The sequence below is a fragment of the Lipotes vexillifer genome, unplaced genomic scaffold (assembly GCF_000442215.2).
Source record: "Lipotes vexillifer unplaced genomic scaffold, Lipotes_vexillifer_v1.1 scaffold129, whole genome shotgun sequence".
Lineage (NCBI taxonomy): Eukaryota > Metazoa > Chordata > Mammalia > Artiodactyla > Lipotidae > Lipotes > Lipotes vexillifer.
This window is the reverse complement of record NW_006777287.1, coordinates 148,246-174,577: the sequence shown is the minus strand read 5'-3', so window position 1 is coordinate 174,577 and position 26,332 is coordinate 148,246. Positions and strand designations below refer to the sequence as shown.

Here is a 26,332-nt window from a genome sequence, read left to right as displayed (position 1 = left end):
CATAAATAACAAATGGACATCAAGATGAGTGACCAGTCTTTCAAAGTCTGTCCATGTTCACTGCCCACCTGTTATTCAGTTCACACACAGACAGCAAAGCATGCAGTTGGGTTGCCTCCTTGTCTGCCAGTGATAAATCCATGTGACATTTTACAAAAATGGGTAGCTGAAAGAGGGAATTGGCCAAGAAAGATGAAAGTGCAGCAGAGAAATGAAAAGTAACAACACTGAAATTTGTATCAAATGTAAATGGAATAATAGAAGAAAGGGCTGATAGCAGAAATGTCAGCACTGCCACCATTCGAGAAACTCTAAATGTACAGCCAGATGAACTTAGTGAAGAACTTACTGATGTAAATGAGCAAAGTGGTTGTGATGAAAAGGATGACGATCCAGAGGAAGTGATGCCAGCAAAAAATCTTCATATTGAAGGAGCTGTTGGAGAGATTTCAGGACATGGAAAGTGCTAAGGCTATAATGTGAAAACTGATCCTAACCTAGAAAGGAGTGTGACAGTTCACCAAGGCATAGAGAAGACGCTTACTCTGTAACCCTCTGTGTTGTACAGTAAGTTATACAGTGAGAGAAAGCAAGCAAGCACTGTTCAAACTACTTTTGATAAGTTTTCTACAAAGAAATAACCCCTTTAAAAAAATTTATTTATTTTGGCTACACCAGGTCTTAGTTGCAGCATGCGGACCCTTAGTTGTGGCATGCAGACTCTTAGTTGTGGCATGCATGTGGGATCTAGTTTCCCAACCAGGGATCGAACCTGGGCCCCCTGCATTGGGAGCATGGAGTCTTACCCACTGGTCCACCAGGGAAGTCCCAAGAAAAAACCCTTTAATTCTTAATATTTTTGGTGTTTTAAATTACAGGGTACTAAATAAATATGTTTTACTATCTTTTCATTTCTCTTTACATTTATAGCCAAGAGTAAGAGTCCTTAATGTTTTGATGACAGTTTTTAAAGATCATTGAATGATTGTATTTTCCCCATTGATTATTAAGATTGCTTTTCTTGCTTTTAGCTTCCATAGTCATTTTTGCAGTTCCCACTACCATGCAGGACTGTTTATACTATTTAGAGATTAAAAAGAATGAAGTAGTGATTCATGCTAAAACATGAATGAACCTCAACATTATGCTAAATGGAAGAAGTCATGCACAAAGGTTGCCTACTGTGTGATTCCATTTACATGAAATGTTTAGAAAAGGCAAATGTATAGAAACAGAAAGTACTGGGTTGGCCAAAAAGTTCCTTCGGTTTTTAAGTAAAAATAAAAGACATTTTTCATTTTCACCAAGAACTTTATTGAACAATGTATTCACCATTTTGTTCCACTACCTTCTGCCGTTTTTCAGGCAACTTCATAATTCCATCTTCCCAAAACTTTTTATCTTTTTGAGCAAAGAACTGGTCCAGGTGCCTTTTACAGTCTTCCAGGGAATTGAAAATTTTCCCATTAAGAGAATTTTGTAAAGACTGAAATAAATGGAAATCTGAAGGTACAATGTCTGGTGAATACGGCAGATGAATCAGGATTTCCCAGCCAAGCTGTAACAGGTTTTGCCTGGTCATCAAAGAAACATGCAGCCTTGCGTTATCCTGATGGAAGATTATACATTTTCTTTTGACTAATTCCGGGTGCTTTTTGTCGAGTGCTGCTTTCAGTTGGTCTAAATGGGAGCAGTACTTGTAGAATTAATCATTTGGTTTTCCGGAAGGAACTTATAATAGAGAACTCCCTTCCAATCCCACCATATACACCTTACCTTCTTTGGATGAAGACTGGCGTTTGGTGTGGTTGATGGGTGGTTCATTTCACTTGCCCCATGATCTCTTCTGTTCCACATTATCATACAGTATCCACTTTTCATTGCCCATCACAATTTGTTTTAAAAATGGAATGTTTTTATTACGTTTCAGTAGAGAATCACATGGAAATGGAGCTACAATCAAAGAAAGTTTCAATATTTTACTGGAATTAAATTAGCATCACACTGAAGTGGATTGCGATCAAGATGTCTGTTGTAATCCCTGGAACACCCACTATGGAAATAAAAAATAATTCAAAAATATAGTAAAAAAAAGGAATTGAAATTCCACATACACACAAAATATATATATATATATATATATATATATATATAGAGAGAGAGAGAGAGAGAGAGAGACAGACAGACAGACAGACAGACAGACAGAGAAAGCATGTGCATGCACACAAGAAAGCAGTGAGAAAGTAAGAAAGAACCAAAATGGCATGAAACAGAAAATAAATAGCAAATGTGGCAGTCATAAATCCAGCCATTAAATGTGACAACTAAACACTGCAATCAAAAGGCAGACATTGTCACACTAGGGAAAAAAAACTGAGATTCAACTCTATGCTGTCTAAAAGACATACTTTAGATGAGGTTTATCAACCTTGTACCATTGAAATTTTGGACTGGATAATTCTTGGTTATGGGGGCTATCCTGTGCATTGTAGGATATTTAGTAGCATCCCTGGTCTTTATCCATTACATGTCAGTAGTAGCCATGCAGTTGTGATAAACATAAATTTCTCCAGCTATTGCCAGATGTCACTCGGGGGACAAAGTTGCTCCCTGCTGAGAACTACGCTTTAGATTCACACACACGCACATGCACACAGAGGTTGAAAGTAAAAGGATGGAAAAATACATTCTGGCTAACGCTAATCATAAAAGCAGTGGAGTAGCTATGTTATCAGACAAGATAGACTTTAAGATAAGAAATATTATTGTGGATAAAGAGGGATACTTCATAATGCCCTCAGGAAGATATAAAAATTATGAATGTGTACATACCTAAAATCAGCTCCAAAACACATGAAGCAAAAATTGACAGACTTGAAAACAGAGATGCAATTCAACAATAATGGGTAGGGACTTCTATACCTTTCTCTCAATAATTGAAAGAGCACGTGCATAAAAAGTTAGCAAGGTTACAGAAGATTTAAACAACACCATCAACCTACTTGACCTAACTGGCATTTATAGAAGAGTCTACCCAGCAACAGTAAAACACACATCCTTTTTAAGCAGACATGGAACATTCTACAGAATAGGTCATATGCTTGGCCATAAAACAAGTCTTATTAAATTTTAAAAGATTGAAATCATAAAGAATGTTCTCTGACCAAAAAGTAATTGAAGTTGAACTCAACAACAACAAAAGAAATTTAGTTATAATTTAAATAGTCTATATAGTTTTATAACAAGTATATGTAGCTCTTAATAATTTTATTGTTATTTTTTGCCCTTCCTGACTCTCTTTTGCAAATACTTAAAAAATTTTGAATAGGTAATACATTTACACGGTCCAGATAGAAAAGAAACTTAAAGGAGACACATTGAAAATGTATGCCCCAGTGGGACCTTCAAGATGGCGGAGGAGTAAGACGTGGAGATCACCTTCCTCCCCACAAATACATCAAAAATAAATCTACATGTAGAACAACTCCTACAGACCACCTGCTGAATGCTGGTAGAAGACTGCAGACTTCCCAAAAGGCAAGAAAATTCCCATGTACCTGGGTAGGGCAAAAGAAAAAAGAAAAAACAGACAAAAGAATAGGGATGGGGATTGCACCTCTGGGAGGGAGCTGTGAAGGAGGAAAAGTTTCCACACATTAGAAAGCCCCTTCACTGGTGGGGATGGGGGATGGGCAGGTAGAAGCTTTGGAGCCACGAAGGAGAGCGCAGCAACAGGAGTGCAGAGGGCAAAGCAGAGACATTCTTGCAGAAAGGATCCCTGCCGACTAGCACTCACCAGCCTGAGAGGCTTGTCTGCTCACCCGCTGGGACGGGCGGGGGTTGGGAGCTGAGGCTCGGGCTTTGGAGGTCAGATCCCAGGGAGAGGACTGGGGTTGGCTACGTGAACACAGCCTGAAGGGGGCTAGTGCACCACAGCTAGCCGTGAGGGAGTCTGGGGAAGAGTCTGGACCTGCCAAAGAGGCAAGAGACCATTGTTTCGGGGTGCGTGAGTAGAGGGCATTCAGAGCACTGGCTAAATGAGCTCCAGAGATGGGCACGAGATACGGCTATCTGCGCGGACCCCAGAGACGGGCATGGGATGCTAAGGCTGCTGCTGCAGCCACCAAGAAGCCTGTGTACAAGCACAGGTCACTATCCACACCTTCCCTCCTGGGAGCCTGTGCAGCCCGCCACTTCCAGGGTCCCGTGATCCAGGGACAGCTTCCCTGGGAGAACACACAGCGCCCCTCAGGCTGTTGCAACTTCATGCAGGTCTCTGCCACTGAAGGCCCGCCCAGCATTCCAATTATAAGCACAATACCCCTCCCTCCCCCAGGCCTGAATGAGCAAAAGCCCCTTAATCAGCCACTGTTTTAACCCCCTGCTGTCTGGGCAGGGAGCAGATACCTAACCTTATACCTAAAGCAATTAGAGAAAGAAGAACAAAAATAACCCCGAGCTTAGGAGAAGGAAAGAAATCTTAAAGATCAGATCAGAAATAACTGAAAAAGAAATGAAGGAAACAATAGCAAAGATCAATAAAACTAAAAGCTGGTTCTTTGAAAAGGTAAACAAAATTGATAAACCATTAGCCAGGCTCATCAAGAAAAAAAGGGAGAAGCCTCAAATCAACAGAATTAGAAATGAAAAAGAAGTAACAACTGACACCGCAGAAATACAAATGATCATGAGAGATTACTGCAAGCAACTCTATGCCAATAAAATGGACAACCTGGAAGAAATGGACAAATTCTTAGAAATGCGCAACCTTCCAAGACTGAATCAGGAAGAAATAGAAAATATAAACAGACCAATCACAAGCACTGAAATTGAGACTGTGATTAAAAATCTTCCAACAAACAAAAGCCCAGGACCAGATGGCTTCACAGGCAAATTCTATCAGACATTTAGAGAAGAGCTAACACCTGTCCTTCTCAAACTCTTCCAAAATATAGCAGAGGGAGGAACACTCCCAAGCTCATTCTACGAGGCCACCATCACGCTGATACCAAAACCAGACAAAGATGTCGCAAAAAAGAAAACTACAGGACAATATCACTGATGAACATAGATGCAAAAATCCTCAACAAAACACTAGCAAACAGAATCCAACAGCATATTAAAAGGATCATACACCATGATCAAGTGGGGCTTATCCCAGGAATGCAAGGATTCTTCAATATCTGCAAATCAATCAATGTGATACACCGTATTAACAAATTGAAGGAGAAAAACCATATGATAATCTCAGTAGATGCAGAAAAAGCTTTTGACAAAATTCAACACCCATTTATGATAAAAACTCTCCAGAAAATAGGCATAGAGGAAACCTACCTCAACATAATAAAGGCCATATATGACAAACCCGCAACCAACATTGTTCTCAATGGTGAAAAACTGAAACCATTTTCTCTAAGATCAGGAACAAGACAAGGTTGCCCACTTTCCCTGCTGTTATTCAACATAGTTTTGGAAGTTTTAGCCACAGCAATCAGAGAAGAAAAGAAATAAAAGGAATCCAAATTGGAAAAGAAGTAAAACTGTCACTGTTTGCAGATGACATGGTACTATACATAGAGAATCCTAAAGATGCTACCAGAAAACTATTACAGCTAATCAATGAATTTGGTAAAGTTGAAGGATACAAAATGCACAGAAATCTCTTGCATTCCTATACATTAATGTTATAATATCTGAAAGAGAAATTAAGGAAACACTCCTATTTACCATTGCAACAAAAAGAATAAAACACCTAGGAATAAACCTACCTAAGGAGACAAAAGACTTGTACACAGAAAACTGTAAGACACTGATGAAAGAAATTAAAGACGATACAAACAGATGGAGAGATATACCGTGTTCTTGGATTGGAAGAATCAACATTGTGAAAATGACTATACTACCCAAAGCTATCTACAGATTCAGTGGCATTTTTCACAGAACTAGAACAAAAAAATTCACAATTTGTGTGGAAACACAAAAGACCCCAAATAGCCAAAGCAATCTTGAGAAAGAAAAATGTAGCTGGAGGAATCAGGCTCCCTGACTTCAGACTATACTACAGAGCTGCAGTAATCAAGACAGTGTGGTACTGGCACAAAACAGAAATATAGATCAATGGAACAGGATAGAAAGCCCAGCGATAAACCCACGCACATATGGTCACCTTATCTTTGCTAATGGAGGCAAGAATATACAAGGGAGAAATGACAGCCTCTTCAGTAAGTGGTGCTGGGAGAACTGGACAGCTACATGTAAAAGAATGAAATTAGAACACTTCCTAATGCCATACACAAAAATAAACTCAAAATGGATTTAGGCCTATATGTAAGGGCAGACACTATAAAACTCTTAGAGGAAAACATAGACAGAACACTCTATGACATAAATCACCGCAAGATCCTTTTTGACCCACCTCCTAGAGAAATGGAAGTAAAAACAAAAATAAACAAATGGGACCTAATGAAACTTCAAAGCTTTTGCATAGCAAAGGAATCCATAAACAAGACCAAAAGACAACCTTCAGAATGGGAGAAGATATTTGCAAATGAAGCAACTGACAAAGGATTAATCTCCAAACTTTATAAGCAGCTCAGTAGCAAAAAAACAAACAACCCAATCAAAAAATGGGCAGAAGACCTAAATAGACATTTCTGCAAGGAAGATATACGGATTGCCAACAAACTCATGAAAGGATGCTGAATATCACTAATCATTAGAGAAATGAAATCAAAACTACACTGAGGTATCACCTCACACCGGTCAGAATGGCCATCATCAAAAAATCTACAAGCAATAAATGCTGGAGAGGGCATGGAGAAAAGGGAACCCTCTTGCACTGTTGGTAGGAATGTAAATTGATACAGCCGCTATGGAGAACAGTGTGGAAATTCCTTAAAAAACTAAAAATAGAACTACCATATGACCCAGCAATCCCACTACTGGGCATAAACCCTGAGAAAACCATAATTCAAAAAGAGTCATGTACCACAATGTTCATCGCAGCACCATTTACAATCGCCAGGACATGGAACCAACCTAAGTGTCCATCGACAGATGAATGGGTAAAGATGTGGCCCATATATTCAATGGAATATTACTCAGCCATAAAAAGAAATGAAACTGAGTTATTTGTAGTGAGGTGCATGGACCTAGAGTCTGTCATATAGAGTGAAGTAAGTCAGAAATAGAAAAACAAATACCATATGCTAACATATATATGGAATCTAAAAAAAAAAAAGTTGGTTCCGATAAACCTAGGGGCAGGACAAGAATAAAGACACAGGCTTAGAGAAGGGACTTGAGGACATGGGGAGGGGGAAGGGTAAACTGGGACGAAGTGAGAGAGTGTCATGGACTTATATATACTACCAAATGTAAAATAGATAGCTAGTGGGAAACAGCCACATAGCACAGGGAGATCAGCTTGGTGCTTTGTGACCACCTAGAGGGGTGGGATAGGGAAACTGGGAGGGAGATGCAAGAGTGAGGAGATATGGGGATAGATGTATATGTATAGCCGATTCACTTTGTTATACAGCAGAAACCAATACAACATTGTAAAGCAGTTATGCTCCAATAAAGATGTTAAAAAAAAAAATGTATGCTGCATCCCTCTCTATTCATTTCTCCTTGACATTGTAGTAACCACTTTTGTTTGTCTTTCCTGTATTTCTTCACGTAAATATAAGCAAATAACAAATATATGTTCTAATTTCCACCCTTCCTCCATAAAAGGTAGTATATACCATGTGTCCTGTAGTGCATCTTGTGTTTTTCATTTAAGTTATCCTAGAGATGTTGCCTTATTAGAACAAGGAAGTCTTCCCCATTCATTTCTTTTATCGCTGCAAGGTGTTCTATTGTGTGGATGTACCATAATTTAGTCCTTTGGTGTTGGACGCTAGGATGGTTTCCAGTCTTACTGTCACCAAGCAATACTGCACTGGATAACGTTGAACATCTTGTACATGTGTGGTTGTATCTGTGGGATAGATTCCTAGAAGTAAGATTGCTGGCTCAAAAGGTAAATACATTTGCAATTTTGGGTGATATTGCCAGATTCTTTTCATTAGAAGTTGTACCATTTTTCACTCTTACCAGCAATGAAAGTGCCCATTTTCCCAGTCTTGCCAAAAGAATGTGTTGTCAAACTTTTGGATTTTTGTCAATTTGAGAGATAAGAATGGTATCTCAGTGTCATTTAATTTGCATTTCTCTTATAAATAATGATGAATATCTTTTCAAAAGATTAAGAGCCATTTATATTTTTTCTTGTGAATTGCCTATTTATATTCTTTACGTATTTTTTTCCTATGGACTTGTGTGTTTCTTGATTCTAGGACTTTTTTTTAACGTCTTTATTGGAGTATAATTGCTTTATAATGGTGTGTTAGTTTCTGCTTTATAACAAAGTGAATCAGCTATACATATACATATAACCCCATACCTCCTCCCTCTCGCGTCTCCCTCCCACCCTCCCTATCCTGCCCTTCTAGGTGGTCACAAAGCACCGAGCTGGTCTCTCCTGTGCTATGCGGCTGCTTCCCACTAGCTAGCTATTTTACATTTGGTAGTATATATATGTCCATGCCACTCTCTCGCTTCGTCCCAGCTTACCCTTCTGACTCCCTATGTCCTCAAGTCCATTCTCTATGTCTGTGTCTTTATTCCTGTCCTGCCCCTAGGTTCTTCAGACCTTTTTTGTTTTCAGATTCCATGTATATGTGTTAGCATACTGTATTTGTTTTTCTATTTCTGACTTACTTCACTCTGTATGACAGACTCTAGGTCCATCCACCTCCCTACGAATAACTCAATTTCGTTTCTTTTTATAGCTGAGTAATATTCCATTGTATATATGTGCCACATCTTCTTTATCCATTCATCTGTCAATGGACACTTAGGTTGCTTCCATGTAGGACCTTTTTAATATGTTAGGGAGATTAGCCCCCTTATCTGTGATGGGTTGCAACTATTTTTTTCAGTTTATCTTTTTTTTTTAAACCTTGATTATGTGTTTTCCTCCTCTTAGAAGTTTGTTGTTTTTGCTATCAAGTAGTCAAAGTTTTCAGTTTTTACTCTTAAGATGTCTGGACTTCATCGTTAGAAAGATGCTCCCCAAATATCTACTTAGTTGTACCATCACCAGTTACTAAAAAGTTCATATCGACCCTGCTGATTTGAGATGCCTTCTCTATCATATCCTAAATTTCTATTCTGTTCCATTGGTATGATTCTATTCTTGAATTAATGCCATCAATATTATTACTGTACCAGTATTAAATAGTTCCAATGGTTTCAGCCCTTAGAATATTTTAAAATATGTTAGGGCTAATGTCCCTCATTGCTCATTTTTCCCCTTGAGTTTTCCTGGTTCTTGTCTGTTTAGTTTTGCGTATGACTCTAGAATTCTCTAGTTCCCAAATGCCTATTGATATTTTTGTTGGGATAGCATTGAATTTATGAATCAGTGTGGGAAGAATAATTTTTACAGTGTTGATTCTTCCTATTCATGGACCTCCTATGCCTTTCTATTTTTCAAGACTCTTGTGTCCTTCAGGAGTATTTTTGAGTTTTCCTCTTAAGTTTTGCACCTTTCTTGTTAACATTAAACCTAGATATTTTATGTTTTTGTTAATATTATAAATGAGGTCTTCTTGTCCATTATATCTTTAAATTGTATTGTTGTTCTGGAATACTTTTCATTTAAATTTGCTTAGCCACATTATTTTTCAGTTTCTTTACTCTCATTTTCACAGCCCAGGATACTTCCTGAAAATTGTCAAATGCTTTTTACTACATTTCTGCCTTGAAATGAAGTATCTTGAAAATTAATGTAAACAAATCAAAGTACTGAAAATGGCTTAGGGTTTCTAGTATAGATGTTAGCATAAGTGCTTGAAGGCAGAGAAGGCAAAACCCAGAGTGTATTTTGATATTGGTTTGGTGGAGGCTGGCTTGTCATGAACCAAAAGCTTGGCATCCTTAAAGTTAACAGATTGATCACTTGTATTAGAGATAACACTGAATAACTATTTTGGCTAATTGTTGAATGGCAAGTGTTGAAAATTCGTATTTGACCAACACCAAACCAAAGTATCACCAACTTAAAATGAATCTCTGAGTTTACTAAATCTATATTTTATTCAGGGATGCGTTATTATTGCAATTTTATTAAAAATGTCAGTTGTCATGTTTTCAAAGTTTGACATTACAGAGTGTAATTTCTTAGCGCTGTCAGCTGCTAGATTGCATGGGGGAGTTCATTAGATCGTATTTGTGTGATACCAAAGAGATAACTAGAAATTAAATGCAACTCTAGAAGTATGTTTTGTGATGTTAATGGTACCAAACAATTTTACAAAGATTAGAATTATAACCTCATGTCTATTATTGTATCTTGTGTTGTTACTTAAACTTTTAGATATTTTTTGACTTAACCAGATATATTGTTTTTCCTTAAGTTATTTAGTGATTGCACTGTTCATTCAACCTTCACTGTTTACCTGTTTATTTCTTAATATATTCCTTTTTAAAAGTCAGGTTTATTGAGATATACTTTCATACGATAAGATTCGTTCTTTTTATGTATACAGTTTGGTGAGTCTTCCCATACACATAGACTTGTGTGACCACCACCAAAATCAAGATATAGAACATCTATCCCCCCAGAAAGTCCTTGTGCATCTTTGCAGAGCATGTCCTCCTCCTACCCCAGCCCTCGGCAACTACTGGTCTGTTTTCTGTCCCTATAGTTTAGCCTTTTCTAAAACTTCAAGTGAATGAAGTCATATATTAGGTACCCTTTTGTGTCTAGCTTCTTTCACCTAGCAAAATACTTTTGCAATTCATCCATGTTGTTGTGTGTATCAGTAGTCTGTTTCTTTGTTATTACTGAGCAGTATTCCATTGCATGGATGCATCATGGTTTACTTGCACATTCACCATTCGTTGAACATTTGGGTTGTTTTCAGTTCTGGGTATTATAAATAAAGCTGCTCTGAACATTTGCCTACACGTCTTTGTGTGGGCATGTGTTTTAATTTCTGTTGGATAAACACCCAAGAGTGAGATTTCTGGGTTGTATAGTAAGTGTATGTTTAACTTTAGAAAAACCTGGCAACCTTTTTCAAAGGGACTGAACATTTTGCATTCCCAGCAGCAGTGTGGAAGATTGCTCCACAGCCTTACCAGTTTTTCTTATTTAGGAATTTTTAATTTTAGCCATTCTAGTGTGAAGTGGTATCTTATTGTTGTTTTAATTTGCATCTCCCTAATGATCAATGATGTGGAACTTCTTTTCTTGTGCTTATTTGCAGTCTGTATACCTTGTTGTGCTCTGTTCATATTTTTTGGCCCATTTTTAATCTTCTTTTTTCTTTTGGTCTTCTTGAGTTGTGCTTTTATATTTTTTGGGTGCAAATTCTTTATCAGATAAGGGGTTTGCAGTATTTTCTCCCTGTCTGTGGCTTGTTTTTTTCATTTCCTTAGCAGTGCCTTTTGAAGAGTAGAAGTTTTAGATTTTGATAAAGTCCAATTTATCAGTTTTTCCCTTTATGGTTTGTACTTTTTGTGTCCATCTTAATGCATCTTTTTTTTACTTTTACATTTTTTTTTTTTTTTTGCGGTACGCAGGCCTCTCACTGTCGTGGCCTCTCCCGTTGCGGAGCACAGGCTCCGGACGCGCAGGCTCAGCGGCCATGGCTCACGGGCCCAGCCGCTCCGTGGCATGTGGGATCCTTCCGGACCGGGACATGAACCCGCGTCCCCTTAATGCATTATTAATAAGTTAACTTTTTTGTATATAAAATCAACAGCTCTCCTAGTCATTTATCAACATTTATTTTTACAGTAATAAAGATGAATATATCACTCAAGAGACTGGTAGAATTTCTACATGTAAAACACATAAGGCAATCTGTACTCCAAATTACAAATAGATTTTATAATAAATACAAAAGGCATGCCTGTTTATATTACTCATGTTGATATGCTGGTCACATGTGATGACATTCTATATCTTGCTATCACATGGTCGTTGATCACTAACAGTTAAGGAATACCCAAAATGCCATTGAGGGAGACGTTCAGTTACTTCTGAAGACTGAAGCTGATTTGTGCCTGAGTCAAACTTTGGGACATCCCTCATTTATATTGATTAGTTCTTTGTGTTTATTTTGGTATTGTTTATTAATTACAGATTTCAGTCTTTCCATAAAGAGACCCAAGTAAGCCCAACCATGATTTTCACAAAATTAAGTCATATGTTGACTACCCAAGTATTTGTGGCTATTTATTGTACAGGGACACAGACCCTTCTCACAAGGACTGCTATGGGAGTGCTATGTGGAGGAGGTTATTAAGAAATTAGCTCTATGATCCCTCTGGAGCTGCTTCTTCCAGCAAGAGAAACAGAAAAATCGAGAGAGTGGTTTGGATTAGGCTTTCGGTCTTTAACATTTCATGTGTGTCCTCACTGTCATCCAGACACTGAGAAAATGACGTAGCATTCCTTCACTGTAGCAGAATAATTGTGACCCAGCTTTATTTTATTTATTTATTTGAGTTTTATTTTATACAGCAGGTTCTTATTAGTTATCTATTTTATACATATTGGTATATAAATGTCAATCCCAATCTCCCAATTCATCCCACCACCACCACCCCACCCTCGCTTTCCCCCCTTGGTGTCCATAGGTTTGTTCTCTACATCTGTGTCTCTATTTCTGCCTTGCAAACTGGTTCATCTGTACCATTTTTCTAGATTCCACAAATATGCGTTAACATACGATATCTGTTTTTCTCTTTCTGACTTACTTCGCTATGTATGACAGTCTCTAGGTCCATCCACATCTCTACAAATGACCCAATGTCGTTCCTTTTTATGGCCGAGTAATATTCCATTGTATATATGTACCACATCTTCTTTATCCATTCGTCTGTCGATGGGCATTTAGGTTGCTTCCATGACCTGGCTATTGTAAATAGTGCTGCAATGAACATTGGGGTGCATGTGTCTTTTTGAATTATGGTTTTCTCTGGGTATATGCCCAGTAGTGGGACTGCTGGGTCATATGATAGTTCTATTTTTAGTTTTTTAAGGATCCTCCATACTGTTCTCCATAGTGGTTATATCAATTTACATTCCCACCAACAGTGCAAGAGCGTTCCCTTTTCTCCACACCCTCTCCAGCATTTGTTGTTTGTAGATTTTCTGATGATGCCCATTCTAACCGGTATGAGGTGATACTTCATTGTAGTTTTGACTTGCATTTCTCTAATAATTAGTGATGTTGAGCAGCTTTTCATGTGCGTCTTGGCCATCTGTATGTCTTCTTTGGATGGCCCAGCTTTATTAGTTGCTTAAATGCAGTTAATGTTTTGCTGAGTTTTTCAGGTTTAAGAGACTATGCTGCGGTGCCGAGTAGTGGGAAGAGGAAATAAAGAAAAGGCTCTGCACCCAAGGAGTTGACACTGAATGGAACACAACTGTCTATGGTGCACCGAAAGCCAGGTCAGGCTGTGTGGCTGAGGTTAGGGCATGTGGGGATCACTGTAGGGCATAACACAGGAAACATAGGATTCAGGGAACAGAATCTTTTGTGAGCAAAGGTTTGGGTTGATTTAGACCTGCCTTAAGAATGATCTGGGTCTCCCATACTCTGTGTCTTTGGAAACAGTCGAGTTAAGATAATTGGGGGATATTGTGTCTGCCTCGGTTGTTGTATGGAGCTGCACCTGGCTTGGGGAGGTGTCAGTTGGAGTGTGGACCTTTAGCCTGCAGAGGATGGTATAAAAGACTGATGGGAAAAGGGGCTGTGGTGTCTCAACAAGACCCCTAAACATCTTGGCTCCCACTGTGGCACCGGTGTGGGTGAGGGGACAGAAGAACTGTGTACTGGGATGGCTTCTGGGCTTCCCATGGAGATGCCCATGGAGATGAAGCTGCTGTCCCTGATGTATTTCCTGTCCGTATCCTACTCTAAAGCGAAGTAAATGTTGTATTAACTGAAAACCTGTTTGGGTCTTGGGAGTCTGATTGCAAGCTTGAACCCATCACTGCAACTGCACTGATGCCTGGGAATGAGAGGTTAGTAATACCAGCTGGGGAGATGCCTTTAGAGTGGTTGTGTTGGGGATGAGGAGGACCTGAATCAGGGTTATAGCAATGAGAAGGTGAGAATAGTGAATATCTGTACCCATCATGGCACTGAGACTCCCGTTAGCAGTTCTGTTAAGTGGTCTGGGGCAGAAGAGAGAACAGAACTCCAACTACAGCTCTGATGAGAGGTCTGAATGGGGTCAGGGGTTCTTCCTAGCTGTGTAAACTATTTTATTTCATTATTTTATTTTATTTTACTTTTTAAAATTAAAAATTTAATAAACAGTGCTCTTAATATGTGCCAAGTACTATTCTGGTCACTTTATAAATATGAACTCAGTTCCTCATAACAACACAATGCCATTTACCATTTACTGATGAGAAAATTGAGGCAAAAAGAAGTAGCTTGGCTGAGGTCATCCAGCTTAGTAAACGGTGAAGCTGAGATTTTTAAAATATTTATTTATTTATTTAATTTATTTATTTGGCTGCATCGGGTCTTAGTTGCGGCACACAGGATCTTCTTTGCAGCCTGTGGGATCTTTCGTTGTGGTGCACGGGCTTCTCTCTCTAGTTGTGGCTCGTGGGCTCAGTAGTTACAGCGCATAGGCTTAGTTGCCCCAAGGCATGTGGTATTCCAGTTCCCTGACCAGGGATTGAACCCGCGTCCCCTGCATTGGAAGGCAGATTCTTAACCACTGGACCACCAGGGAAGTCCCTTAAGCTGAGATTTGAACCCAGGCAGTCTGGCTCCAGAATCCCTGCTTTGAACCATTCCAATTCCTCTAGCTTCTCTTCTGCATTCTTCATCATAGCAAAAGAATGGAATTAGTAGTTGTTTTTTTAAGGTTATCGTTGATGACTGAGTCAGAATGCTCATTCAGGTTACAGCTGTACAGAGTTATGTCATTGGGCAGTTTCTGGGGAGCACGGATTCCTTACATGGGTGAGGAGAGCACCTACCCCGTGGATTGTACCCCTGTACAAGCCAAGGGAAGGCTTATGCTACAGTTATAGGGCCTCACTTCACATCTGTTGACGCCCTCTGCTATTGAGGCAGCCCTTTCCTCAAAGTTCCTCTTGGCATCTTTTGCAGGGCTCATGGCTGTGATGCTTTTGCAGTCTCCTGCTTCGCCTCTTCATAGGAGAGTGAGGGAGTTTGCTTTGGGAGGAAACCCAGGCAAGGTCTGAGCAATGGGTGTGCACTTGGGGCTAGCTCAGGGCTTCAGACATTGCTCTGTTGAGGTTTTTTACCTTTTCTTATGAGAAATCTCATTGTTAATACATGGACTGCCCAACCCAGGCCCTTTAGTCACAGCAAAGAAAGCAAATTGTTCCTTTTCAAAGATGAGCCTTATAATACCACATTATATTATTTTATTGGGTTGGCCAAAAAGTTCGTTTGGGTTTTTCTGTAAGATGCTACCAAAAACCTGAACGAACTTTTTGGCCAACCCAATGTAATATATTGCTTCTCATATCAAGTCCTCCAGTTACATGTGGTAGTGATTTATGTATTTTATTCATCTTTCTTTTGCTAGGTCGGTAGATTGAATGTGGCTTTTGTATCATGATTTTTATTCTTTGCTACAAAGCAGTGATTTGGTTTCTAGGTCGACATTGCAAGCAGCCTGATGTTTTATCACAGCACTTCAGCTTCCTCTCACTGCTGGCTGACCAGAGGTTGCTGAAATATATTATCAACTGAAAAAACCCCACAGAACCTAAGAGTTGAGAGTTGTGTTTTATTTCGAGACCTTACTGGGAGATAGCCTCTCACAGGCTCTCTGAAGAACTGATACAAAGAGGTAAGGGAGGAGCCAGGATATATATATAGGAGTTTTTGCTAAAAAAACAAAACCCAAAAAAACCCAAACAAACCAACCAAAAAAACCATGTAGTCAAACATCAAAAGATTACTGCTGATCACAAAAAACAGACATCTCAAGTTATGTTTTTTTTGTTTTTTGTTTTTTTTTTAGGATCAGGAATGGTTTTATTTTTTTTCCTTTGTTACCATTCTGTGCTTTAAATTTTTCTACAAGAAACATAATAGATTTTATAATCTGGAAAAAATAATGAATGGTTTTTATAATTGCTGAAAATTTTTAATATTTCTATCATTTCACAAAACATCTTTTGTTGGCATCCTGCAAATGATACCATCCAATAATGTCCCAATTCTTTCTTCTTGTGAAGGTAGTTTATATATCTTTTTGACTTCCGTAATATTTGTTATTTCAGGGAGATTTTTGAGAGAAACTTGATGACCTTCTACCTGAGATATTAGGTATTCTTGATTTATTTGTTTTTCTCCCTCTTCAATATAAGCAATCAGAACTGAAGTGTCATTTGCCGAGATACCAAATTTTTTCAAGACCTCTGAAATATTGTTATTTGGGGAAAGATTAAAAATAATTTCAGTAGATAGAGTTCTTGTCTTCATTTTTCCCATTTTGTAGAGGTGAACTGCTTTGTTTGCTGCCACAAGCATCTGAAATGGATTGGCAATCACTGTAGGATTTATTAATGAGCCATCAATGGCACCTTCCATGGCCTTTTTTCTCAAGTCTCCAGCATTTTTTACACCTTTAAATAACAGAAGGGTCACCCTGTATTCGGGAAATAGGTCCAGCTGATGTGTTAACTGCATTTCATCGATAAGCAAGATTCAGCGCGCCCAGAACCCAGGACTAGCTCCCTATTCTACGAGCTCCTCTGTCACTACTTTGATGAGTCGCGGCCTTATCAGGATGATGTATTGTCAGCTGATACATCAGGGAGAGACTAAGCAGATCATTGCCGGGTTGCGTCCTAGGGCCGGGCCTCGGGAGGGGCTCGATAAATGAGGACGCCGAGGATCACATCCGTTGTCTAGAAAATGGTTGCTGGGACTGCGTCTTCCATTCCCACCCTCAAGTTATGTTTTAACTTGAGGTTTTAGTGTGCTTTTCTATGTGTGGAAAGATGCCAGAGTCTATGCTTATTGATAATATTGATAATATCAAATTATTCCTTTGATATGAGTCTTAACTATTTAGGGCCAGTATCCTGTTTTTCCCCCATCCTGAATTCCCCTCAGGGTGGCTGGCAACATTTGGGTACCTGAATGGCAGGCAACATTCTTTGTTTACTGAAATGGCAGGCAACATTTTTTTGTCCACAGTATTGATCAAGTTATTGGTATTTTCATTGTCCTATTTTGTACCGAATGAAACATGATACATCCCACTCTGTGACTGAAGCTGTGAGTGACAGTTATTTCTGTGTGGTGGCCTAAAATGACAGAAGGTTACTGCTTACTGTGGAAGAATCTTCTGGAGGTCCCCCCCATACCTTGAGCCCACAGCAGAACTTGTGAATGGCATCTGGTAAATTGCAGTCTCATTGTTACAATGACCCACAGACACAAAGGAGTAACTTTGTATTTAAAGTTTTGGAGCACTCAGATCACTTATGTAATGCTCTTTTTCATGGTTTTATTGGTATATGTGCCTGTGAAAAGACTTTGTGATCAGCATCTATCTCTTTTTTGGTTACTTTCTTTAATACTCCAGTTCTTTGTGTGAAATGCTTAAATTAAATGTCATAAGTGGGGTTGATAAAACTCTTTTCTTGCCTCACTGAACTTTAGTTTTTACAAATAATCTTAGAATAATTCGGGTAACTAAGATTTGGGGAGGAAACAGTTTTTACTTGTACATGAAAAACCTCTGTTACTCTCTCTTATGTTCCATTTTCTGCAAATAACTCTTATTAGCTAGATTAACTAACATTGTAACAAAGTGTTTTTTTAAAGCCATAGATCACTGCATTTATATTTAGAAAATCCATAAACAAACAGGCATTTCTCCCTTATTAGGAGGACTTAAACAGATGTTTAAACATTAAGGTAGTGATGACTCTAAAGTATAATTAAACTCTAAGTTAAGGCTTTATGCTTATTTTGAAACCTGTGTTCATAGGCTACTCATGTGTGGAACACCTTTGCATTTTGTGACGAAGTACCACTAAGACTGTTGCTGATCCTGGTACCCAGTCACCCACCCCTCCACAAAAAACCAGAGGCAATTTTTCATAGAGCACAGGATCATCAAAATAGATTTTTGGTTTATCAACCCTTAGACTAGAATAGAAAATCCATGTTTGTTCTAGTGTTTGTGCAATTAATAGTCCAAACCATGAAGTTATATGTTTATTGAGAATGTAGGAAGCAAAATGGAAAAAAAAGTACCCCTTGTTGGTGCATGTCACCAACTGCTTTCACTGACAGCACTTAGCACAATACATAATCATCTCTTCTCTTGATTTACTTTTTTATTTTATTTTTTTTTGCCGTACGCAGGCCTCTCACTGTTGTGGCCTCTCCCGTTGCAGAGCGCAGGCTCCGGATGTGCAGGCTCAGCGGCCATGGCTCATGGGCCCAGCCGCTCCGTGGCACGTGGGATCTTCCCAGACCGGAGCATGAACCCGTGTCCCCTGCATCGGCAGGCGGACTCTCAACCGCTGCACCACCAGGGAAGCCCTTGATTTACTTTTTTATTGGCTACTCCTCCCTACCCGCACTACACCACAAGGTCCATAAAGGCAAGGCCCATGATGGCCTTCTTCGTGATGGCTCCAATACTGGCTGACTGAGAGTCTCCATAGTCTGCATTGGGTTGGATGGTGATGCATGGAGGGGAGGGTCTTTTCTCAATCCTGGCCCTTCACTTTGGAATCCAAGCCGTGTTGTGATACTTATAATAATTTAAAACTGTGAAGCATCTGAAGATGACTTTACAGGAAACTGAATTTCACAGCTAACTTGCTTATTTCTTGGAAGCTGAATGGATAAATTTAAAGAAAGAGGACCATTTGCTCTAGATTTGTAAGCCAGAGAAACCAGAGGCTGAGGGATGTGCTCTTTTCCCTCAGTCTCCTATTCTCTTGCAGCTCTGATTTCTATCCAGGGTAACATGACCTAGGTGAACTATTTGCATCTTTGAAAATTCCACTCTTCTGCTAGCTGATTAGAGTGGTAAAATGGAAACATATCTTGTGTGTTCTCTATCATTCTGGAGAATTATTAATAAAGTCTCTTTCTGGCAGTTCTCATTGAGTAATTTAATTTTAGAAGTAAAAAGAACATTATCTGTTGGAACACTTGAACCTAAGCAGGCTGTTATATTAAACTCATTTAAGAATAAAAATATTTACTAGAATTTTGTAAGATCAACTCAAAGTTAAATTATATCTTCAAATAGGATCAGTAAGATAACCAACACAGGAAATATATTTTAAAAGCACTATTAATATCATTATATGTATTTGGACCAGAGCTAATCATCTTGTGGGAATGCGATTTGAAGTCCTTTCTTCAATCTGTTTGTTCCTAAGTTTGGGTTTTCGTGTATCAAGAGACTTCATCTTTAACATCCACTCATATGCTTTATCACTTTTTGGAGAGATTTTGCTCTGGGAATTCAGGATATAGTCTTGGCAGTCTGTATGTGTGGGTGGTTTTGCTTTGATACATCATCTCAGAGATCCCCAGGGTTTATTTGGATGAGAGGCCCCCTTAGCTGAGATTCCCTTCTTCTCTATTTTTCTTGTCTTCCTTTTTCTCTCTCTCTTTTTTTTTCCTTTTCTCCTCTCTGCCAATGCTGTGAGGAAGGTCTTGGAGGACATCATTGTCAGGATGATAGCAAGGTGAGTGAGGGGCACTCTGAGGTGTATTTTTGTTTTTTATTTTATTTTATTTTTTAGCCAAGCTGCATGCCATGTGGGATCTTAGTTCCCCGACCAGGGATCAAACCTGCATCCCCTGCATTGGAAGGTGCAGAGTCTTAACCACTGGACAGCTAAGGAAGTCCGTCTCTGAGGTGTTGAATAGGACGAGTGTTTATGTGTGAGGGCCAGATGGTGGTAGAAAGTGAAACTGGAGAGGTGGCAGATGCCAGGCCTTTGTGGGCCTTGAATGCCATGTTAAGAAGCTTGGGTTTCTTTTCCAGGGGCAGTGAAGTCACTGAAGAATTTTAAGCAGGGCTATGGCATGACTAGCCTTATTTGTGATTCAGAGAAGTTAGTCTGGTGGTGGTTGGAGAATGGATGATTAGGGAACCAGGTTAGAAGCGGAGAGGAAAGTTAAGAAATTATTGTGTAAAGTCCAGGCAGGAGACTGAACCAAAGTAATGTTAGTAAGTTGAACTACTAACTCGCTATGATGAGCAGGAAGAGTGAGTACTTAAGAAGCAGGGTTGGGAGGACTGGGAAATGATATGATGTGGAGGTGATGCGGTGCCCCTCAGTGGTACCAAGCTTTTGTGCTTGAATCAAGTAATTGCTCAAGTGCTTGAACCAGAGTTGCTTTCTGAGGAAATCTTGTTTGTGATTTTAGAACCTTTCTTTAGCAGGCAAGAAGATACACTTGGAAACTGTAGCTTATAGAGCTTTTAAATAAACAGCTATTGAGGTCCTCAGTAATGATCTTAGTCATGTTGGTCATTCATCCTGCTTGTGTCAGAAGCCTGGCTGAAAATTTTAGAATTTGAGAATGTTCTTAAGGAATATATTACTTATTAATTCTTTAAAAAATAATTTCAGCCTACAACACCAGGAAATGAAAGATTGGACCATAGTCTTTTGCCCTCCAGTGTTCCACCCCCAGAGTTGTCCTTATAGAATCAAACTGACATCATGTCTTTAGTTTTCTCTGAGGGCTAGGTATATATGGAATACCTTTGCGTTTTGGAGAAAAATGTTATTAAGGCTATTGTTGACCTTAGTGGTCGTCTTTCCCTCAATTTCCACAAAGACCCTGAGACAGATTCTTCTTAGAGCACAGGACCAACAAAATAATTTTTTAATTTAATCAACCCTTAGTATTTATGGCTGAGTTGCTTTACTGTGCACCTGAAACTATCACAACATTGTTAATCGGCTATACTCCAATAAAAAGTTAAAAAAGAAAAGAAACGAAAACTAGAACTACCATATGATCCAGCAGTTCCATTCCTGGGTATATATCTGAAGAAAATGAAAACACTAATTCAAAAAGATACGTGCACCCCAACATTCATGGCAGCATTATTTACAATAGCCAAGATATGGAAGCAACCTAGGTGTCCATCAGCACTGACATTAGCAACAACATGTGTGGACTTGGAGGGTATAATGCTTAGTGAAATAAGTCAGGCACAGAAAGACAAATACTGTATGATATCATATGTGGAATCTAAAAAATAAAAAAAGTTAGTAACTATAACAACAATTTAAAAATTTATTAACCCTTAGGCTAGAAAATGAAAGTCATGTTTATTCTTGTGTTTTCACTTTGCTCTTGTCAGCAAAAAGTACAGAATTTTAAGCTTATTTTCTTTGGTTTTCCTCAGATAACTTTTTTTCTTTTTTTTGATTATGGATTTTTTTCTGTTCTTTTTCTTACTGTATTCATTAATCTTTTAACTAGATTTGTGTTTTTACTTTAAGTCATTTTAATCAGTTGGATATATATTAAAGTATGTTTCTAAGGAGAATGAAGATTTTGGATGACCCTACGTCAGTATTTATTAGGATATTTAAGAAGAGGACTGCTTAGACTTCCTTGAACAGTATTTTTTTCTCAGTGACTTTAACACTTTATTACCCAAACATAATATAAATTAACAAGAGAAATATTAGGGCAATTTTTGTGGTACTAAGTGGGATTTCTAGTCACTTGACCCTTTGTATAATTAATGTCTATACTATATATGACCATTTTATATTACTTGGAGCACCTTTGGAGTATTTTCCAGGAATATAGACTGTAGCTGCACTTTGCTTTTTATGACATAGCTCCTGTCTGCAATGCTCAAGAATGTGACACCCCCTTCCCAATTATTTCATTATTTGGGGGGAAAATGTAATTAGATTATTCTAGTGACTGCTTTGGCATAACTCATGTGACCAAATGTCCAGGATGGAGAACCAGGACTAGGTTTTTCTAAGTTATCATTTGTTTATTTTATAATTACATAAAGAGTTAAATATTACATCCACATTAAGTGTCTTTAAAGTTTATTCTCTTTTTTTGTTGCTTTAAGCTCTTTTTTTCTTCCAGTTTTATTGAGAGAAAATTGATACACAGCGCTGTATAAGTTTAAGGTGTACAGCATAATGATTTGACTTATATACATCATGAAATGATTAGTGAACATTCGTCATCTCATACAGATACAAAATTGAAGAAATAGAAAATCTTTTTTTTCCTTGTAATGAGAACTCTTGGGATTTACTCCCTTACTAACGTTCATATATAACATACAGCAGTGTTAATTACATTAATCATGTTGTACATTATATCCCTGGTACTTATTTATCTTATACCTGGAAATTTGTACCTTCTGACTACTTTCATCCAGTTCCTCCTCCTCCCCCCTGACCCCGCCCTCCTCTGGTAACCACAAATTTGATCTCTTTATGAGTTTGTTTGTTTTTGAAGTGTAATTGACCTACACCACTGTGTTAGTTCTTGTTATACAGTGTAGCGATTTGATATTTTTGTACATTTCAAAATGATCACCAGGATAAGTCTAGTTACCATCTGTCACCCTATGGAGATATTGTATAATTACTGATGGATAGAGAAGATGTGGTATATGTATGAGGGTGAGGGGAGAAGAGAAATAGGTGAGGGAGATTAAGAGGTACAGATTTCCAGTTGCAAAATAAATGAGCCATACGGATGAAATGTACAGTGTGGGGAATACAGACCTAGGATTTTTGTTTTGTTTTTGTCCTGGGCAGCCCATATCTTTTAGGTCAGACTTCTGGCTTTATCTGGAAGCCAACTGACTTCAGGACAGGGTGGTCCTCCCTTTCCCAAACAGCAAGGAACTGGAATGAGAAACAGAAAAAAAAAGAAAAAGAAAAAAATTAAGAAAAACTAAAGCATGATCAAAACAGCTTCAAATAGGGTTTGAAAGTCATTTGGGAATTATTTGCTTATTGATATCAGAGTCAACCCTTCCTGTTTGGGTATAAATCAGTTAGACCTCCAATTTCCTGCTGCTGAGTATTTTGAATGAGAAGAATTAGTGCCTTCACAATAGGCTTAGATCTCTTACAGTTCAATATTTCAAGTGTTTTTCAGGGTGAGTCACTGGGGAGTTTGAGAGCAGATTTGGGAAAGGTATTTACTTCCCCTCCTCTGTGCTTCCTTAGCACTTACCTGTACTGCCGCACTCCTGCTCTGTGCTAGGCTTCTTGTCTTACTGAGTAGGATCCTGCCTTAGTCATCTCAGGGCTTTCAGCATCTAGTGGCTGAGTAATGCAGGCAACAGGGAGTCCTTTCTTGACTGATTTCCATTTGTTATGAGCTTAAGTACTCTAAAAATAAGCATATGTTACCAGAAGTTACTGGAAGGCAGAGCCATTTAAGGCCCTGCAAATGTTCACTTAACCAGTTAGCCACTTGGAGATGTATCGTGCATCCACTTCTATGCATATGAGCACTGGCTTAGGAGTCAGAAGTCTTGGGTCTGAGTCATTGCTTCACTCTTCAATACCCACCTGTACTTGAGCAGACTACTTACTATTTGTAGATTCCAGCATCTTGGTTTACAAAAATAAGGCTAATATGTGCACTGCCTACCTTGGAGTGCTTTTGCCAGGAATAATATTAAGTAATGTATATGTAAAGACTTCTCAAAACTGAAAAATAGACCATATGTGGCATTTGTCATTCTTAACTAACCAGGGATGATGGTGCCCTCACAGAAATTTGATTAAATCCACAACTTATATTAATGGACTCATATTTTAATTTTAGGATCAATGGACCACAGTATAGTTATTAACAATATTGTGGCCATTTCCAGGAGCTAACTGCACTTGAGCCATTATAGAGAAGAAGCTGTTCAGTCAAGTCACACGGTGGCAGGGATCTCTCTGGAACCTCTTTTAGAAAACACTAATCTGATTCATGAGGGTTCTACCCTTATGACTTAAGGACCTTCCAAAACCCTCATCTACTATATCACCTTTGGGGGTTAGGATTTCAACATATGAACTGTGGGAGCAAAGGAGAGGGACACACACATTCAGACCATAGAAATCAGTATTTTAAAATCTAGTTTACCAATCTTTTTTTCTGCATTCTTTCTTCCATTGGCTCTGAATATACTGATCTTTCCTTTCTTCCTTGAAACCAGCTTTCTACCATTCTGTCTGTTCCCTAATTAAGCAGTTAAATATTTTTGACATTTGTTCACTATGCATTTTAATGAGAATCTTGTTTTTAACTCTTTGAAGTTCATACTTTGACAAAAATGAGAACCTAGAAATAATATATACTGTGGTTAATCCCCAGCCATCATCCAAATAGATTTAGTCCACGATGTAGCTGATAGAATATACAATTAAACTTTAGAAAATTAGACAGTTGTAATGACAGTAATTTAAGGATAATATTAAGGAATTTTATCTTAATTGACTTTTTTTTTTTTGGCTGCATCGGGTTGTTGAGGTACGCGGGCTCTTCCTTATGGCGTGCAGGCTTCTCTCTAGTTGTGGCACGCAGGCTCCAGAGTGCGCGGGCTCTCGGACATTTGATCCCATTGGTTCTTTTTTTTTCCCGCGGTACGCAGGCCTCTCACTGTTGTGGCCCCTCCCGTTTCGGAGCACAGGCTCCGGACACGCAGGCTCAGCGGCCATGGCTCACGGGCCCAGCCGCTCCGCGGTATGTGGGATCTTCCCAGACCGGGGCACGAACCCGTGTCCCCTGCATCGGCAGGCGGACTCTCAACCACTGCGCCACCAGGGAAGCCCTGATCCCATTGGTTCTTTATTGTCCACACTTATCTCAGAGTTTCTGGTGTTGTTTCCTTGATATGAGTGTATTCTGAGCACAATTCTTACATTTTCCAGTCACAGACAGTGTCCTTGGTTACAAATATTACCTCAACATTATGAGGCAGGTACTGTTATTAACACATCTACTTTACAAATGAGGAAGCCAAGGTATGATAAGTAGTTTACCCAAAACCATCAATTGAGAAGTAATTGAGAAGTAATTGAGAAGCAGAGATTTGAACTCAGTCAGGTTGAGGCCAAAATTCACCTACTGAACCTTGCTTAAGCAAAGCTGCCTGTCAGTTCTGGCTTTGCAAATAGAGCTCACTTAACCTTGGCTGACAGGAGGAAAAATTGAGGCCCAGGAGGGTTCAAGCAATATGCCCAAGGTTAACTAGCTAATTAGTAGTGATTGGACAGTCAAGTGTTTATTGAATGCCTACTGTATGTACTGAGCTGTTCCATGTGGGAGATGTAAAAGAAATCTTATCTATAGAACTAATCCTTAAGGAGTTTACAGTCTAGTTAGGGATATGGAATAATTTAAGAACTGGTCTGATCTGTGATACAAATAAATATTTTTTGTTTTGGCTGCATCGTGCAGCTTGCGGGATATTAGTTTCCCGACCAGGGATCGAACCCACACCCCCTGCAGTGGAAGCACGGAGTCCTACCCACTGGACGGCCAGGGAATTCCCAAATATTTATTATTTTAAAATGATAAGTAGAGTAATTGTTTAGAGAAATAAAATATCAACATGAACAAGAAACTTGAGTAGCCTTTAGAAAGTTGAGGTTTAACCTGGGAATGTAATCCAGGTGAAAAGAAAGTTTGTGAAGGTATAAATGTGGAGTAATTGCATCTAGCACAATGTCTGATATATGGTAGATGTTCAATAAATATTAATTTGCTTGATGAATGAATCTCTTTCAACACATTTATCTTCCAGTTTGCCAGTTCTCTCTGCCACTCTGTCTAGTCTGCTGTTGAACTTGAAAATGAAACAAAAATTCTAAGATTATGTTTTTCTCTTCTGGAGTTTCTCTTGGTTCTTTCTAAAATTGCAATCTTCCACCCCACACTACTCTCTTTAACACTTTCTCTGCTTTATTTTTTGCCATAGCACTTACCATGTTCTTTACTTATGTAATTTACTAAGTTTGTGTCTTGTGTTTCTCCCTCTACTAGAAGTAACGTTCCATGAGAGCAGGACTTTCTCTTTGTTTTCTTCACTGATATGTGTCCCCAAAGACTAGAACAGTGCATAGGACATAGTAGAAGCTCAAAAAATATTTGCTGAATGAATGTGTGGTCTGTAAATGTGGAGGCAATGATGAAACCTGTCAGGTCAGATTGAGGGAAGAGATCCGTGTAGAGCATAGTAGGAAATAAGATTGGCGGGGGGGGGGGGG

At 38.8% G+C, this 26,332-nt stretch overlaps 1 protein-coding gene and 1 pseudogene across 1 annotated transcript in view; one reads left to right on the top strand and one right to left on the bottom strand.

The window, feature by feature from the left end:
• SLC9A7 (solute carrier family 9 member A7) overlaps positions 1-26,332 on the top strand; it is a 141,962-nt gene that overhangs the window by 19,053 nt on the left and 96,577 nt on the right. The gene's annotated exons all lie outside the window — the stretch shown is intronic.
• Positions 16,230-16,757, bottom strand: LOC103085397 (EKC/KEOPS complex subunit TPRKB pseudogene; annotated as a pseudogene).